Source organism: Pan paniscus, chromosome 7, assembly GCF_029289425.2.
Source record: "Pan paniscus chromosome 7, NHGRI_mPanPan1-v2.0_pri, whole genome shotgun sequence".
Taxonomy (NCBI): domain Eukaryota; kingdom Metazoa; phylum Chordata; class Mammalia; order Primates; family Hominidae; genus Pan; species Pan paniscus.
This window is the reverse complement of record NC_073256.2, coordinates 22,480,634-22,498,042: the sequence shown is the minus strand read 5'-3', so window position 1 is coordinate 22,498,042 and position 17,409 is coordinate 22,480,634. Positions and strand designations below refer to the sequence as shown.

General features: G+C 46.3%; 1 pseudogene; it reads left to right on the top strand.

The window, feature by feature from the left end:
- Positions 1-1,083: 1,083 nt before the first annotated feature.
- Positions 1,084-16,772, top strand: LOC129395907 (olfactory receptor 7E24-like; annotated as a pseudogene).
- The last annotated feature ends 637 nt before the right edge of the window (positions 16,773-17,409 follow it).

Genomic DNA, 17,409 nt, shown 5'->3' with positions numbered 1-17,409 from the left:
ACTCGAGTCCCCTTTGATTTGCGCTTCATTAATTATTCATGATTCAGGTTGGAAGGCCTGCTGACGACCCCCTGTGGCCGTTCTCTGAGCTTTCCTGTCACATCGTTTCCTTCCACGCTCTTTGGTTCCTTATGGTCCTGCTCCTTCTGCTGTCAGAGGAGCAGAGAGTCGATCTTATTGATTCTGGATACGGATACTTTCTAGGTGATCTGGATAATCCAGATAACGACCCTCAACAGCGGCGGAAAGGGAGCAGCCATTTGGTGTGTCTCAGAAAATCCCGCTCAGTTCCGAGGCCCCCTAGATGTGGAATCCTGCTCAGAGTTGTTCCCAGGTCAGAGAATGGAGAGAGCCTGTGCATGATGGGATCTCCCTGCCTAGATCTTTCAGTGAGTCTCTACCTCAGCTACTCTTAGGATCAGGGGGAGAACCACGGTGTCAGACATCCGGAAAGAAGACGGGATGAATGTTTTACCTCTGAAGTACATCCCAAGTGTGGGAGTTGACTTCAGCTTTGCTGGGGTCTATCTGGCCAGTGAAACTCTGCCTGGTTCATTCGCACATCCGGAAGCCACTTCACGGGGTGCCGTCGCAACTGGAACCACACACTTGGCATCGGCGGTTGAGCCAAATGGGGACTTGTGGTGCAAGCAACGCTCCCCACGTGTTAGCGTGGGTGAGATTCGGTTGGCGGAATTTTACTAGGTGCGTGTTGGTAGAGTGGGGCTGAGGTTTTCTTGCTCCTGTGGTTGTATACGAAGTCAAAGGTCCTGCCCAGCCCTGCGGTCCCCTCAGTCAACTCTGTTTCGGAGACATAACGATTTGGATTGCCAACAAGTCAAGAAATGTTCAAGCCCTTGGATGTAGGGTAAAGAAAGGGAGATCAGACTGTCACTGTGTCTATGTAGAAGGGGAAGACATAAGAGACTCCATTTTGAAAAAGACCTGTACTTTAAACAATTGCTTTGCTGAGATGTTGATCATTTGTAGCTTTGCCGCGGCCCCTTTGACCCAACTTGGAGCTCATCAAAACCTGTGTTGTATAACATCGAGGCTTAAGGGATCTAGGGCTGTGCAGGGCGTGCCTTGTTAACCAAATGTTTACGAGCAGTATACTTGGTAAAAGTCATTGCCATTCTCTAGTCTCAATAAACCAGGGGCACAATGCACCGTGGAAAGCCACAGGGACCTCTGCCACCGAAAGCAGGTTATTTTCCAAAGTTCCTCCCCTTTTGACATTCTGAAATATGGCCTCGTAGAATGGGAAAAACCTGACTCGCCCCCAGCCTGACACCCGTGAAGGTTCTGTGCTGAGGTGGATTCGTCAAAGAGGAAAGCCTCTTGCAGTTGAGATGGAGGACAGCCACTGTCTCCTGCAGCCCCGCTTGCCTCCCTGGCTCTTAGAAATCCCATCACAGGGGGGTGAGGCACTCCCCGCGATGCGAGGTGCAATTGTCTGCCCCTCTTGCCCCCCTGGCTCTTAGGATCCCCATCGCAGGGGGATGAGGCACGCCCCGCAATGCCTGTAGTAAGAGCCAGCCCCTCTTTTCCGCCTGGCTCTTAAAACCCCCATCTCTGTGGTGTGAGGCACGCCCATCGATGAGGGGATTAAGAGCCCGCCCCTCTTACCCCCTGGCTCTTAGGACTCCCATCGCAGGGGTGTGAGGCACGCCCCGCGATGCGGAGAGTAAGAGCCAACCCCTCTGGACACCCTGGTTTTTAGGATCCGCGGTGGACTCACATCCTGTTTATCATATTGTGAGTAATATCGTCTCCCGCTCTGGAGATTATGAACTGTTTCACCCACCAGTGTACACCCCGGTGTACAGAGGTTGTACAGCCGTCTGTATTGGGAGTCATATCATCCTCTTCCTCCCTGAATATGAACAGCAGTATCACAGCGGTGTTTCTACTCAGTGGGATATCGCGTGTCATATCCTCCTCTCCCACGTTGCAATTAGAAACAATATCAGTGTGGGCATGTTCACCTTCTGTGATACTGAAAGTAATATCATCCTCTTCCCTCCAGGATTGTGGGAACAATATCCTGGGGGTGTCCACTTTCTGCCATATATGTAGTCATATCACCCCCTCCGCCTTGGAATGTTATTAAGGACCATCTCACACGGGGGTGTACCCTTCCTACGATGTTGGGAGTAACAGCATTCTCTTCTTCCGTTAATATTAGGAACAAAATCACCGGGTGTATGCACACCCAGTGCTATATTGGGAGTAATGTCATACTCCAACCCCTGGAGATTATATTCGGATCAATATCACAGGCTGGGTGTACACCTACTGCGATATTGAACGTAATATCATGCTCTCTCCCTCCCTGAACATTACGAGAAATATCACAGGTGGGTGTACACCCACTGAGGTATTAGGGAGTAATATTAGTGTGAATTATCCCTTATTTTTTATGAACATGAATATGAATGGCCGATATTAATATTAATATTAAGAAATAATTGCTAATAAAAAGTTTTCAGATTATTAATATTAATGTTAATTATTAGGAGCTAATATTACTGTTTTCTAATGAATAAGATCAATATCAGTTATTGATATCAGGCATCATTAATCATTAATATTAATCATGTATTGTTATCGTTAGTATAACTATTTAACATTAATTATCATTAGTATCGGTATTGATTTTAAAAATTATATTATTGGTTATTAATATTGATAATTATTAGTGTCAATTAATAATTGAGATTATTAATTGCGGTAAGTAGCATTGCGCCATTCCACGCCTTCCTCGGCAGCTCGTTTACGACCCAAAACGGGGACACAAATGCCCCTGAGGGAGCAGCGGTAGACTGGGATAAATGACAATGCTCATGTGGTGGAAAGCCGTGTTTTTGGGTATCAGCCCTTCACCTGCGTCGACCTTCTCAACTGGAAAAACAGTTCACCGCCCTATACCGAGAAGCCACAAGCCCTAATTGATTTGCTCCAAACTGTTATCCAGACCCACAACCACACCTGGGCTGATTGGCACCAGTTGCTCATTTTCCTCTTTAACAGCGAAGAAAGGTGGAGAGTCCTCCCAGCAGCAACTAAGTGGCTAGAGGAACATGCAGCAGCTGATTATCAAAGCCCCAAGAGTATGGAAGGACCCAGTTGCCCGGAACCGACCCCCCGTTGGACCCACATGAAAGAGAGGATATGCAAAGGCTAAACAGAGACAGGGAAGCTCTGTTCGAAGGACTAATGAGGGGAGCTCAGAAGGCCACAAACGTTAACAAGCTCTCTGAAGTCATTCAGGGAAAAGAAGAATGTCCAGCACAATTCTACGAGAGAATGTGTGAGGCCTATCATATGTATACTCCCTTTGATTCCGATAGCCCTGAAAATCAGCGCATGATTCACATGGCTTTAGTCCATCAAAGCTCAGAAGACATGAGAAGAAAACTGCAGAAACAGACTGGGCTTGCAGGCATGAATCCATCCCAATTACTAGAAATAGCTAGCCAGGTGTTTGTAAACAGGGATGCAGTAAGCCGTAAGGAAAACCGCAGAGAGAATGGAAGTCAGGCCCGGCGACACGCCGACCTGTTTGTCAGCTTCAGCAATCAGAGGGGCCCCCCCAAAGAGGCAAGGGAAGGGGGGCCCTGGGAAAGAAACTCAGCTTGGCTGTCAGAGTTTGCAGCGTAACAAGTGTGCTGATTGTAAAGAAATAGGACAGTGGAAGAACAAATGCCCTGAGCTCAAAAGAAAACAAGGTGACTCAGAGCAGGAGGCCCCAGACAAGGAGGAAGGGGCCGTGCTCAACCTGGAAGAAGGGTTCTTGGACTGAGGGAGACCGGGCTCAAGCATCCCCATTCTGACTTCTGGTCAGAATGACAGTCGGGGGTGGAGACATTGACTTTCTTGTAGATAGCGGTGCTGAACATTCGCTAGTAACCGCCCCGGTCGCCCCCTAATCCAAAAAGACTATTGAGGTCATCGGAGCCACGGGGGTTTCAGCAAAGCAAGCTTTCTGCTTGCCTCGGACTTGTACTGTAGGAGGACATAAAGTCATTCATCAGTTTTGGTACATGCCTGACTGTCTCTTGACCTTTTCGGGAAGGGACTTGCTCAGCAAGCTGAGAGACACTGCCTCTTTCACAGAGCACGGCTCTTCACTGCTAAAGTTACCCAGAATGGGAGTCATTATGACGCTTATGGTCCCCCGAGAGGAGGAATGGAGACTTTTCTGAACTGAGCCAGACCAAGAGAGAAGACCAGCTCTGGCTAAGCAGTGGCCAAGAGTACGGGCAGTAGAGAACCCTCTGGGATTGGCCAGTTAAGACTGGGGTCCAGCCGGTGAGGCAAAAACAGGAGCCCGTACCCAGAGAATCCCTTCAAGGTATCCAGGTCCGTCTCAAGCACCTAAGAACTTTTGGAATGATTGTTCCTTGTCAGTGTCCATGGAACACTCCCCTCCTGCCTGTTCCCAAGCCACGGACCAAGGACTACCGGCCGGTACAGGATTTGCGCTTGCTTCATCAAGCCACACTGACTTTACATCCAACAGTACCTAACTCGTCCACATTGTTGTGGTTGCCGCCAGCTGAGGACAGCTGGTTCACCTGCTTGGACCTGAAAGACGCTTTCTTTCCTATCAGATTAGCCCTTGAGAGGCAGCAGCTGTTTGCCTTTCAGTGGGAAGATCCGGAGTCACGTGTCACTACTCAGTACACTTGGACCGGACTTCCCCAAGGGTTCAAGAACTCCCCCACCATCTTCGGGGAGGCATGGGCTCGAGACCTCCAGAAGTTTCCCAGCAGAGACCTAGGCTGCGTGTTGCTCCAGTAGGTTGATGACCTTCTGCTGGGACACCCCACCGCAGTCGGGTGTGCCAAGGGAACAGATGCCCTACACCAGCACCTGGAGGACTGTGGGTAGAAGGTGTCCAAGAAGGAAGCTCAGATCTGCCGACAGCAGGTACGTTACTTGGGATTTACTATCCGACAGGGGTCGGAACGCAGCCCAGGATCAGAAAGAAAGCAGGTCATTTGCCATCTAGCGGAGCCTAAGAGCACAAAGCAGGTGAGAGAATTCTTAGGAGCTGTGGGGCTTTGTAGACAGTGGATCCCAAACTTTGCAGTATTAGCCAAGTTTTTGTATGAGGTCACGAAGGGGGCGGGGACCGGGAAACTTTGGAATGTGGATCCCAACAACAGCAAGTCTTTCATGAGTTAAAGGAAAAACTTCTGGCAGCCCCAGCCCTGAGGCTACCCGATCTGACAAAGCCTTTTCCATTGTATGCATCAGAGAGAGAAAAGATGGCAGCTGGACTTTGAATCCAAACTGTGGGGCCCTGGCTGAGGCCGGTGGCCTACCTCTCTCAACAACTAGACGGGATTTCTAAAGGATGGCCCCCCTGTTGGAGGGCCTTGGCAGCAACTGCCCTGCTAGTACAAGAAGCAAATAAGCTGACTCTTGGGCGAAACCTGAACATAAAGGCCTCCCGTGCTGTGGTGACTTTTAATGAATACTAAAGAACATCATTGGCTAACGAATGCCAGACTGACCAAGTACCAAACTTTGCTCTGTGAAAGTCCCCGTATAACCATTGAAGTTTGCAAAACCCTACACCCCGCCACCTTGCTGCCGGTATCAGAGAGCCCTGTCGAGCCTGATTGTGTAGAAGTGTTGGACTCAATTGACTCTAGCAGACCTGATCTCCGGGACCAGCCTTGGGCATCAGTAGACTGGAAACTATACGTAGATGGGAGCAGCTTCTTCAACCCCCAAGGAAAGAGAGGTGCAGGGTATGCAGTGATAACCCTGGACACGGTTGTTGAAGCCAGATCGTTGCCCCAGGCCACTTCAGCCCAGAAAGCTGAACTCATTGCTTTCACTGGGGCTTTAGAACTCAGTGAGGGTGAGACTGTCAACATTTACACTGATTCTCGGTATGTCTTTTTAACCCTTCAAGTGCATGGAGCTTGATAGAAAGAAAAGGGCCTATTGAACTCTGGGGGAAAAGACAGAAAATATCAAGAAGAAATCTTGTAATCATTAGAAGCAGTATGGAAACCCCACAAGGTGGCAGTTAGGCATTGCAGAGGACACCAGCGAGCTTCCACCTTGCTGGGTTTGGGGAATTCCCGCGCTGACTCAGAGGCTAGAAAAGCAGCATCTGCCCCCTTCTGGGCATCAGTGCTCCCTCAAGCACCTGATCTTGGCCCTCCTTCTTCTAAAGAAGAAAAGGACTTTCTCCAGGTAGAGGGAAGGACAAGTGATGGAGGAAGGATGGATTCGGTTACCAGATGGGAGAGTAGCTGTGCCACAGCTGCTAGGAGCTGCAGTTGTACTGGCTTTGCAAGAAACCACCCATCGAGGTCAGGAGTCACTGGAAAAGTTGTTAGGCCGGTATTTCTACATCTCGCCTTTGTCAGCCCTTGCCAAAACGGTGAGGCAGCGGTGTGTTACCTGCCGACAGCATGATGCGAGGCAAGGTCCAGCTGTTCCGCCCGGCATACGAGCTTATGGAGCAGCCCCCTTTGAAGGTCTCTAGGTAGACTTCACAGAGATGCCAAAGTGTGGAGGTAACAAGTATGTACCAGTTCTTGGGCGTACCTACTCTGGGTGGGTGGAGGCCTATCCAACACGAACTGAGAAAGCTCGTGAAGTAACCCCTGTGCTTCTTCGAGATGTGATGCCTAGATTTCGACCGCGCTTACGTATCGGTTCAGACAACGGGCCTGCGTTTTCGGCTGCCTTGATACAGAAGATGGCAAAGGTATTGGGGATCACACGGAACCTGCATGCTGCCTCCCGGCCTCAGAGTTCCGGAAAGGTGGAGCGGATGAATCGGACTATCAAAAATAGTACTATTGTCTTCCCCGCTGGATATTTAAAACAACACCACAAGGCGCGTCAAACCACCTGCTAAATTGGAGGGAAAGTTATCCTCTCCCCTCCTCCCCCGGCCCCGGATATTACAGACAACAACACAGGGGTGATGTACACCCACTGCTTTATTGGGAGTAATATCATCCTCTCCCTTCTTGGATAGTAGGAACAGTATCACACTGTGCGTGTAGGCCTGTCGTGAATTTCAATGGAATGTCATCCTGCGCCTCCCTGGATATGATGAACAATATCACGGGGAATATACAACTTCTGAGATATTGGGAGTGATATCATCCTCTCCCCTATGGAGGTTAGGAACAATATCACAGGAGTAGTATACACCCTCTGGGATGTTGGGACTCATATCATCCTCCCGCCCACTGGATACTAAAAACCATATCACAAGGGACGTGGACACACACTTCGATATTGGTATGAATACCATCCTCTCCCTCTTTGGATATTCGGTGCCATATTTCAGGTGGGGTATACACCGCCCGCAATATTGGAAGTAATATGATTTTCTACCCCCCCGGATATCAGAAACAATATCACAGGGGGTTGTGAACAACCCCTGCGATATTTGGAGTAATATCACCATCTCCGCTCACGATTATTAAGAACAATATCATAGGGGTGTGGGATGTACACCCCCTTTCATATTTGATATCATCCTCTTCCCCCTTGGATATTAGGAACAATATCAGGAAGGGATGTACAGACCCTGAGACCTTTGCTGTCATAGAATTCTCTCTGCCCTAGATATTAGGAAAAAATGTCCCTGGGGATGTGAACAGCCCTGCGATATTGAGAGTAGTATCATCCTCTGCCCCCTTGCATATTGGGAACAACATCACAGGTGGGGTGTACTACCTCTGTGATATTGGGAGTGAAATTTTCCTCTCTTCCCCTGGACACTAGGAAGGGTATCAGAGGGGGAGGGTGTACATTCCCTGTGATATTCAACGTAACCTTATCCTCTCCCTCCCAGGGTATTCAGAACAATATTACAGGAGGGGTATACACCCCCTGTGATATTGGGAGTAATATCATCCTCTCTCCCTGTGGATATTACGAAGAGTATCACAGGGCTCTAGAAACCCCCTGAGGTACTGGGAGTAACATCATCCTCTCTCCCTCTGAATATAGGAAGATTTTCACAGGGGGGTATACACCCCCTGCGATATTGGGAGTAAGATCATCCTCTCCACCCAGGAAATGACTAACAAGGTCACGGGGGGATGTACTCTCCCTGCGATATTGGGAGTAATGTCGTCCTCCCGAAACCTGGATGTTAGCAATGACATCACAGAGGGGGTGTACACACCCTGCCACATTGGAAGTAATATAATCCTCTCCCCATCTGGATACTGGGAAAGATATCACAGCGCGGGTATACGTTTCCTACGCTTTTGGGAGTAATATCATTCTTTTCCTTTCTGGATATTAGGAAGAATATCACAAGGGTGCTGTACAATTACTTCGATATTGGGAGTAATATCATCCTCTATTTTCCTGGATATTGGGCACAAAACACAAAAGGGTGTACATCCCCTGCGATATTGGGAGTAATCGCATACTCTCTTTCCCTGGATGTTAGAAAACAGTATCATCAGGGCTGAACACCCCCCGCGATAATGGGAGTCACGTTTACTATTTCACAGGCCATTTGGAACAATATCATAGGGGGTGTTTACAAACAGGGGTGGTGTACACCCCCTGTGTTATTGGGAGTAAGCTCATTCTCTCCACCTCCGGATATTAAGAACAATATCCCGGCGGGAGGTGGTACACCCCCAGTGATATTGCGAATAATGTCATCCTCTCCTTTCCTGGATATTAGGAAAAATATCACAGGGGGGTGTACTCCTTCTGTGATATTGGAAGCAATATCAACCGCTCCCCCGCTGGATATTAGAAAAAAAAATCTCTCACGGTGTACACCCACTGTGATATGAGGAGAAATATCTTCCTAGGGTATTACGAATAATTTCACAGTCTGTACACACATGGTGTACACTCAATGTGATATTAGGAGTAATATTAACCTAGTAGATAATAAATAACATCGCAGGGTGTACACCCACTTTGATATTAGCTGTAATATTTTTCTAAGTTGTTACAAATAAGATCACAGGGTGTACAAACATGGTGTACACTCACTGTGATATCAGGAGTCATATCTCTGTGATATATTATGAATAATATCACAGGGTGTACACCCACTGTATTATAAGGAGTAAGATCTCTGTAGGATATTACAATTAAGATCACAGGGTGTAGAGCCACCGTGATATTAGGAGCAATATCTTTCTAGGATATTACAAATAATATCACAGGGTGTACGCCCACTCTATTGTCAGGAGCAATATCTCCCTAGGATATCAAAAATCCTATCACAGGGTATCCAATCTCTGCCTTCCATGTTCTAAGGGATTCTCCAGCTTCAGCCTGCCGAGTAGCTAGGGTTACCCGCCACCACGCCCGGCTAATTTTTTTTTTTATTTGCACTGGAGACGGGGTTTCACCACGTTGGCCAGGCTGGTCTGGAACTCCTGACCTCAGATGATCCATCAGCCTCGGCTGCCCAAAGTGGTGGGATTACAGGTGTGAGCCATGGTGCTGGGCCAAGAGTTATAGATTCAATTCATTTGGAAACACAGCTCCCATTTTTGAGTGTGCATGTACTTTTATAAAGAAATGATGTCAGAAAACTGAAGGATGATAATAAATATGAAAAGTGACAGGCATGTGAAAAGGTCTTCCAATTGAGAACTATAAGTTTCGATTTCGTTTTCAGGTAATGGGGTCCTTGCTCTTGTGTCGTCCTTTTACATATTCTACATCAATGGAAGTTGTAGTACGGTGTCAGAATAAAGTAGAGTGTATTTCACGGCTTCTTAATTTCTTTCAATTAGACTGAGATCTTTTTCTGAAAGAGAGAAGGACATTTTCATTGCATTGTATTTTTTCTGAAAAGAGTAGGGCCGTATTTTACGGAGATCACGGATTTGTTATATATGAAGTTTTGGTCTTCTAATATTCTTCCGTGGTTTTTCTCTAAAGTAGTATGTACTGAAAGCCTCATATAGCAAAAAAGTAAATCACGTAATAATTCTGAGATTTTTGGAATTGTCACAACGGAGAAACATTGCTGGCGGTGTATGGTCCGCAAGTGTGAAGATGTTCCTTGTGAATTGCTTGCATCCAGCATTAAGGGCTGGTTTTTATCTTTTATTTTTCCAATCCTCTTTCCTTCTCAAGGTGTCCAAGACACACAGGGCCACAGAATCTCACAGGTGTCTGAGAATTCCTCCTCCTGGGACTCTCAGAGGATCCAGAACTGCAGCCGGTCCTCGCTTTGCTGTCCCTGTCCCTGTCCATGTATCTGGTCACGGTGCTGAGGAACCTGCTCAGCATCCTGGCTGTCAGCTCTGACTCCCCCCTCCACACCCCCAAGTACTTCTTCCTCTCCAACATGTGCTGGGCTGACATCGGTTTCACCTCGGCCACGGTTCCCAAGATGATTGTGGACATGCCGGCGCATAGCAGAGTCATCTCTCATGCAGTCTGCCTGACACAGATTTCTTTCTTGCTCCTTTTTGCATGTATAGAAGGCATGCTCCTGACTTTGATGGCCTATGACTGCTTTCTAGCCATCTGTTGCCCTCTGCACTACCCAGTCATCGTGAATCCTCACCTCTGTGTCTTCTTCGTTTTGGTGTCCTTTTTCCTTAGCCTGTTGGATTCCCAGCTGCACAGTTGGATTGTGTTACAATTCACCAGCATCAAGAATGTGGAAATCTCTAATTCTGTCTGTGACCCCTCTCATCTTCTCAAACTTGCTTGTTCTGACAGCGTCATCAATAGCATATTCATATATTTTGATAGTACTATGTCTGGTTTTCTTCCCATTTCAGGGATCCTTTTGTCTTACTATAAAATTTTCCCCTCCATTCTAAGGATGTCATCGTCAGATGGGAAGTATAAAGCCTTCTCCACCTATGGCTCTCACCTAGCGGCTGTTTGCTGATTTTATGGAGCAGGCATCGGCATGTACCTGGCTTCAGCTGTGTCACCACCCCCCAGGAATGGTGTGGTGGCATCAGTGATGTACGCTGTGGTCACCCTCATGCTGAACCTTTTCATCTACAGCCTGAGAAACAGGGACATACAAAGTGCCCTGCGGAGGCTGCACAGCAAAACAGTCGAATCTCATGATCTGTTCCATCCTTTTTCTTGTGTGAGTGAGAAAGGGTAACCACATTAAATCTCTACATCTGCAAATCCTGCCCCTTAGTCACATTATTTTTGTGGCTTGATGGCTTTTATTCCTTTCCGCATTTCCTTTGTGAATATTGCTTTCTTCTTTATGCCTTTAACTGGAATGGGTGAGGATTCTGGGATCCTTGGTTTATCAGAAACCTCATGACAGAATCCTCCATACCTAGGCGGCCTCTTTTAGTCTCTGAGCAATAACCTTGTCATCCAGGTGGAATCACAACCATCACTTTATATACACGAAGTCCTCACTTCGTTTCGGAATTCCCTGAAAACTGACTTTATGGAAACAATGTACAGAAGGTCCTCCAACACAACTCGTTTTTCAAAGTTGTGTAGTTATACTGTTGACGAAAAATAAGTGGTTTCACTATACATAATTTTGCTTCAAGGTGAAGTTTCCAAGAGACTTTCAAAGATGTTAAGTGAGGACATACTGTACATCAAATTCATATCCTCTTCCACAGTTCATGTGGAATTTCTTTATAAACTGCTTCTAGAGAATCTATTTAGGCAGGTTCTGTGGAGAGATCCATGTCGCCGTTCCTCAATCTTGGCTTTGAGTCAAATCACCTGGTGAGCTTACGCATGGTGAGGCCTGGGCCTCAATACTTGAGATTCTGATTTCCTTGCACCTGTGTGAGTAGGTGGATTTTTTTTTTTTTTCTTTTAAAGCACCAGAGGTAGTTCCAATGACGAAGATTTTAGAGGCATGAAGCTCCAATGAATAAGAACAGAAATTAATTGTAGTATGATTTCTTCAAATATTATCTTCAAATGCATTGTCCATCAACACCACACAAATGTTTATTATGCTGTTTTTTCTTACCATTTCGCATTTTCTATTTCCTTCTTGTCTTTTTTTTTTTTTTTTTTTTTTTGAGTCAGAGTTTCACTCTTGTTGCCCAGGCTGGAGTTCAATGGCACAGTCTCGGCTCACTGCAACCTCTGCCTCCCGTATTCAAGCAATTCTCCTGTCTCAGCCTTCCAAGTAGCTGGGATTACAGGCATGCACTACCATGCCTGGCTATCTTTTTTTTTTTTTTTTTGGTATTGTTAGTAGAGACAGCGTTTCTCCATTTTGGTCAGGCTGGTCTTGAACTCCCGACCTCAGGTGATCCGCCCGCTTCTGCCTCCCAAAGTACTGGGATTACAGGCATGAGCGACCGCGCCCAGCCACCACTTAGCATTTACATTTTACATTTGTTGAAGTTATAGATTTATACACACATCAATTGCTGCTTTGTTATACACTTGCATATACACAAGATGGGAAATAGAAAAGAATAAAATGGGCACAGTATCCCTGAAGTTTCACATTCCGAGACTTTAAAAATATTTGCTCTTTAGAAATTTGTTTCAATGAAGAAACTGTGGTATACACACCCAGTGAAGTATTATTCAGCCTAAAGAGGAAGAAAGTCCTCTCCACTGCAGACAAAATGGATGAGATTGCAGGTCTGTATATTAAATGAAAGAAGCCAGGCACAGAATGTCAAACCCGATTGTACATTTGTTCAATTCTGAGATGGGAGAAAAACCGCCCTATGGTGAGAGGCGAGACATGTTTGCAGCAATGCTGCCTTGTCATTCTTTACTCCACTGAGATGTTTGGGTAGAGAGAAACATAAATCTGGCTTAGGTACACGTCCGGTCATAGTACCTTCCCTTGAACTTCATTATGACATAGATTCTATTGCTCACATGTTCGTTGCTGGCCTTCTCCTTATTATCACCCTGCCCTCCTACTACATTCCTTTTTGCTAAAATAATAATCAATAAAAACTGAGGGAACTCAGAGGCCTGTGCCAGTGCAGGTCCTTGGTATGCTGAGCGCTGGTCCCCTAGGCCCACTGTTGTTTCTCCATATTTTGTCTCTGTGTCTTATTTCTTTTCTCAGTCTCTTGTCCCACACGACTTGAAATACCCACAGCTGTGGAGGGGGAGGCCACACCTTCAAGTGAGTGCTGAAGGATGGTCGGGAGCCTTGTTTGTTTCCTCATCCTCAGGACAAACAGGAGAGTGTGGTGGGCAGATGTGAGGAAACCAATATGCAACTCTCTGCTCAGCAGACTGTGCAGTTTCTGTTCTTGGTTGTGCTGGGGGTCTCAGAAATCTTATTCAAAATTTTGCTTTCCTCCCCCACTGGTTGTCCTTTTCATAGACATCTCACCCATGATAGCAGGGAATCAGTCCCTCTAAACTATTCCCTAAGAACAACAAAGAGATTCTGAAGGTGATGATGAGGATAAAGAGGATGACGACAGACACCATGGCATCATGAACCCTTCCTGAGGGCTTCCTAAAGGCCAGACTCTGAGCTCTGTGCTCTATGCAGCTTGTTTCATTTCATCTGCATAGTCTCCACGTTATTAGTGCACATTTCAGGATGATTTTACAGACTAGAAAAAGCGCAACGGATTTTCATGTAGCTTGTACCAGATCACGAAGTCAAAAAGGGTGAAGTCCAATTTGAACCAGGCAGTCTAAGTCCAGACACATGGTATTTGGCAAGTCCTCTCCCTGCAACCATCCTGCCCTCTCAAATCCTCGTCACTCAGGCGGATGCCCCTGCTCACTGTGCCCTTCCCTTTGGGGGTTCCTTGGAGACCACAGCTAGACCAGTGGGTGCCACAATCACTGTGTCATGTATAGAAAAGGCAGCTGAGATCACATCAAGGATTCCAGAAAGAATTGGCACAGGATCATTCGGGACGCATCTCTCCCTTGTCCCTGTTCCTGGCTTTCCTTACAGCTCTCGAATTCCTCAAAGGAGTCATCAATTCGGAGTTTGGATTCCATTCCTATTGAGGAAGCTGGAAAGTTTTTCAAAAATTCTCCTCCGATGTGCCTGTGGTTAAGACCACTGAGCTCTGCTTAAAACTTTTTGAAGCTGGGTGCGGTGGCTCACGTTTGTAATCCCAGCCCTTTGGGAGGCTGAGGCACGCGAATCACAAGGTCAGGATTTCGAGACCAGCCTGGCCAACATGGTGAAACCCTGTTTCTACTAAAAATACGAAAAAAACCCCAAAAAACAAAAAAATTAGCCAGGCATGGTGGCATACACCTGCAATCCCAGCTACTGGGGAGGCTGAGACAGGAGACTCCTTTGAAGCCGGGAGACAGAGGTTGCAGTGAATCGAGATCACGCCACTGCACTCCTGCCTGGGCAACAGAGCAAGACTCTGTCTCAAAAAAATAAATAAATAAAAATTACGAAAAAATGTGCTTGGATGGGCTTGGCAAACTTTAGCCATTAGCTCACGTACCACTTTGGAAGGGCATACCTTCAGTCACTTCACCCTTTAATCCCTTTGCTCAAGACTAAAGTTCTGAGAGGAAGTCTAATCGGCTGAGTTGTGTCCATGTGGGCAGTGCAGGAAAGGATGCAGCGGGAGGCGGCTCCAGGGACGTCTTTGGCTTCCATCATGGGGGAGCAGGCGCCTGGATTATCCACCCTAACAAATCTGGACAAAGGAAAACGAGGTTCTCTGAGGAAGGAGACATAGAGCCCAAGGAGGTAACCAAGAGACAAATAGTGATCCTGTTTGTCATTTTCTTTTACACATGTGTGTACATTATCTTACACTTATCACTTTGTTTTCTTTCTCTCCTTTAATTGCACCCTGCTGCCAAAAGTTAAAATAAAATGAAAGTATTGAGATAGCTCAGTAAGAGACTTTTGGTCAATTGCCTTTTCATATAGTGAGCAGCTGCCCAAACAATTGTCTCTCTCACTGTGCAAATTTGCAAGCGTTTGCATGATCACTCCCAATCCCCCAACACAGAGCTGTGGTACAGCACAATTTAGTTCAGTGTTTTGCTCTCTGCAACAGGGAGATTCTCATCCATTACACGTTGCAGTAAAAACAGGGGTACCATAAGCAACCACCTCTTTCCTCAACGGTGTGATGAAAGCAAAAGCCAAGTAGCTCCATGTATCCAACTTAAAAATATAAAATTTACGCCCGTGGGCTGCAGTTGGAGCTATGGCGGCGGCAGCTGTCACTGGGCCTAGCCCGGGGTGTGGACCTGGGGACTCCCCAGAAGGGCTGGATGGGGAGGCTCACGGAGCGCCGGTGGAAGGCGCACAGGATGCTAAAGTTTTACAATGGCCTCTCGGAAGGGGAGGCGATGGGACTCCCCGCGGGGACCGACCCCCTGGACCCCACTGATCTGAACGGGGCGCACTTCGACCCGGAAGTCTACCTAGACAAGCTTCCTAGAGAGTGCCCTCTGGCCCAGCTGATGAACAGTGAGACGGACATGGTGCAGCAGATCCGGACTCTAGACAGCGACATGCAAACCCCGGTCTATGAGAACTACGATAAGTTCTCATAGACCCAGCCACAGAAATTGACAAACAGCATAAAACTGTATGAGGAATTGCAGGAGACCCAGAATTTCCCAAATAACCTTGTAAAAGAAGAACAAAGTTGGAAGACTCACAAAAAATATACATATATATATACATATATATATAAAGTTGTGTTTTCATTCAGTTGTAAATGTTTAGTAATTTCTATTGTGATTTTTCATTTAACTCATGAAACGATATTTTTAATTTTCCAAATGTATGCTTGTGTTTAGCTATCTTCTTGCTGTTGACTTCTAATTTTGTTGCATTATGGTCAGGAAAATGTGATCTGGACAATATCAATTGTATAGTGGATTTTGTTGAGACTTCTTTATGGCCTAATATGTGGCCAGGTTTTTTTTTTTTTTTTTTTTTTTTTTAATTTGCCACATGTGGTTGAAAGGAATGTGGATTATTTGCTTTTTTTTAGGAGAGTTTTTATTTTTAAATAGATAAGGTTCTCAGTGTAACTTAAATCTAGCTTCAATTAACAATATGCTAGATCTCTCAAACCTTAGGATGTTAGTCAGTGTAACAATAGACTGCTGCTGAGATGAATAAACCCTGAACTCTCAGTGGGTTGACACCCATAGCATCGTCTGGTACAGGGCAGGGGTTCTCCTTGAGGGCCCTTGTCCAACAGTGATTCAGAGATTCTGGAGGTTTCCATCTTTTAATTCTGCCATCTCAGAGTTTTTCACTTGTAGCCCTATGGATAGTAAGAAAGGAAACATAGCTCACACTTGCTTTTGATAACCTTGGCCCAGAAGTGATTTCTTACATTCCTATTGGTGGAAATGCAGTCACATGGTTCCAAACTAACTGCAAGTGAGGCTGGGAAATGTAGTCTTTCTGCATGTCCAGGAAGAGGAATGGTGTGAACACAGCATTGTCTTTGACACACTAAGCATGTGCTGAAGAGTTCTTACTCTTACAGGAGGTTTGTCTGTCCTGTGTAACTTTCTCAGTTTTTGCTTAGATAGTTTCAGGCGATGTTGTTTGGTGCATTCAGCTTAATGATTATTATGTCCTCTTGGCAAAGTAGTCAAGATTCCCATCAGTTTGAATGAAAGTGTTTTACAGATAGGTCAGGAAATGTTAATACTTTAAAAGGCCCTTCTATTCCTCCACTCTACAGATAAGAACAACAGAGTCCTAGAGAGAGGAGGTCATGGGTCTCACTCATGAGTGGCAGAATTGAAACCAACATGGCACTAACTTTGCCTTTCCCCCATCATGTTGTTCTCCCTCTATCTTCACTCTGCTGATTTCTTCACTTGCTCCATACAGACCTCTCATTGCCAAGTGTATAAGTGTGTCCAGAATTGCTGGGTTCTTGGTCTCACTCACTTCAAGAATGAAGCTGTGGAACCTTCTGGTGAGCGTTGCAGTTCTTAAAGGTGGTGTGTCTGGAGTTTGTTCCTTCTGATGTTTGGATGTGTTCGAAGTTTCTTCCTTCTGGTGGAGTTCGTGGTCTCGCTGGCTCAGGAGTGAAGCTGCAGGCCTTCATGGTGAGTTTTACAGCTCTTAAGGCTGCACGTCTGGAGTTGTTCATTTCTCCCGGTGGGTTCATGGTCTCGCTGGCTTCAGGAGTGAAGCTGCAGACCTTCTTGGTGAGTGTTACAGATCATAAAGGCAGTGTGGACCCAAACAGTGAGCAGCAACAACATTTATTGCAAAGAGCAAAAGAACAAAGCTTCCACAGTGCGGAAGGTGACCCCAGTGGGTTGCCACTGCTGGCTCTGGCAGTCTGCTTTTATTCTCTTACCTGGCTCCACCCACATCCTGCTGATTGGTCCATTTTACAGAGAGCCTGAGTGGTCTGTTTTGATAGGGCACTAATTGGTGCGTTTACAATCCCTGAGCTGGACACAAAGGCTCCCCACGTCCCCACTAGATTAGCTAGATACAGAGTGTCC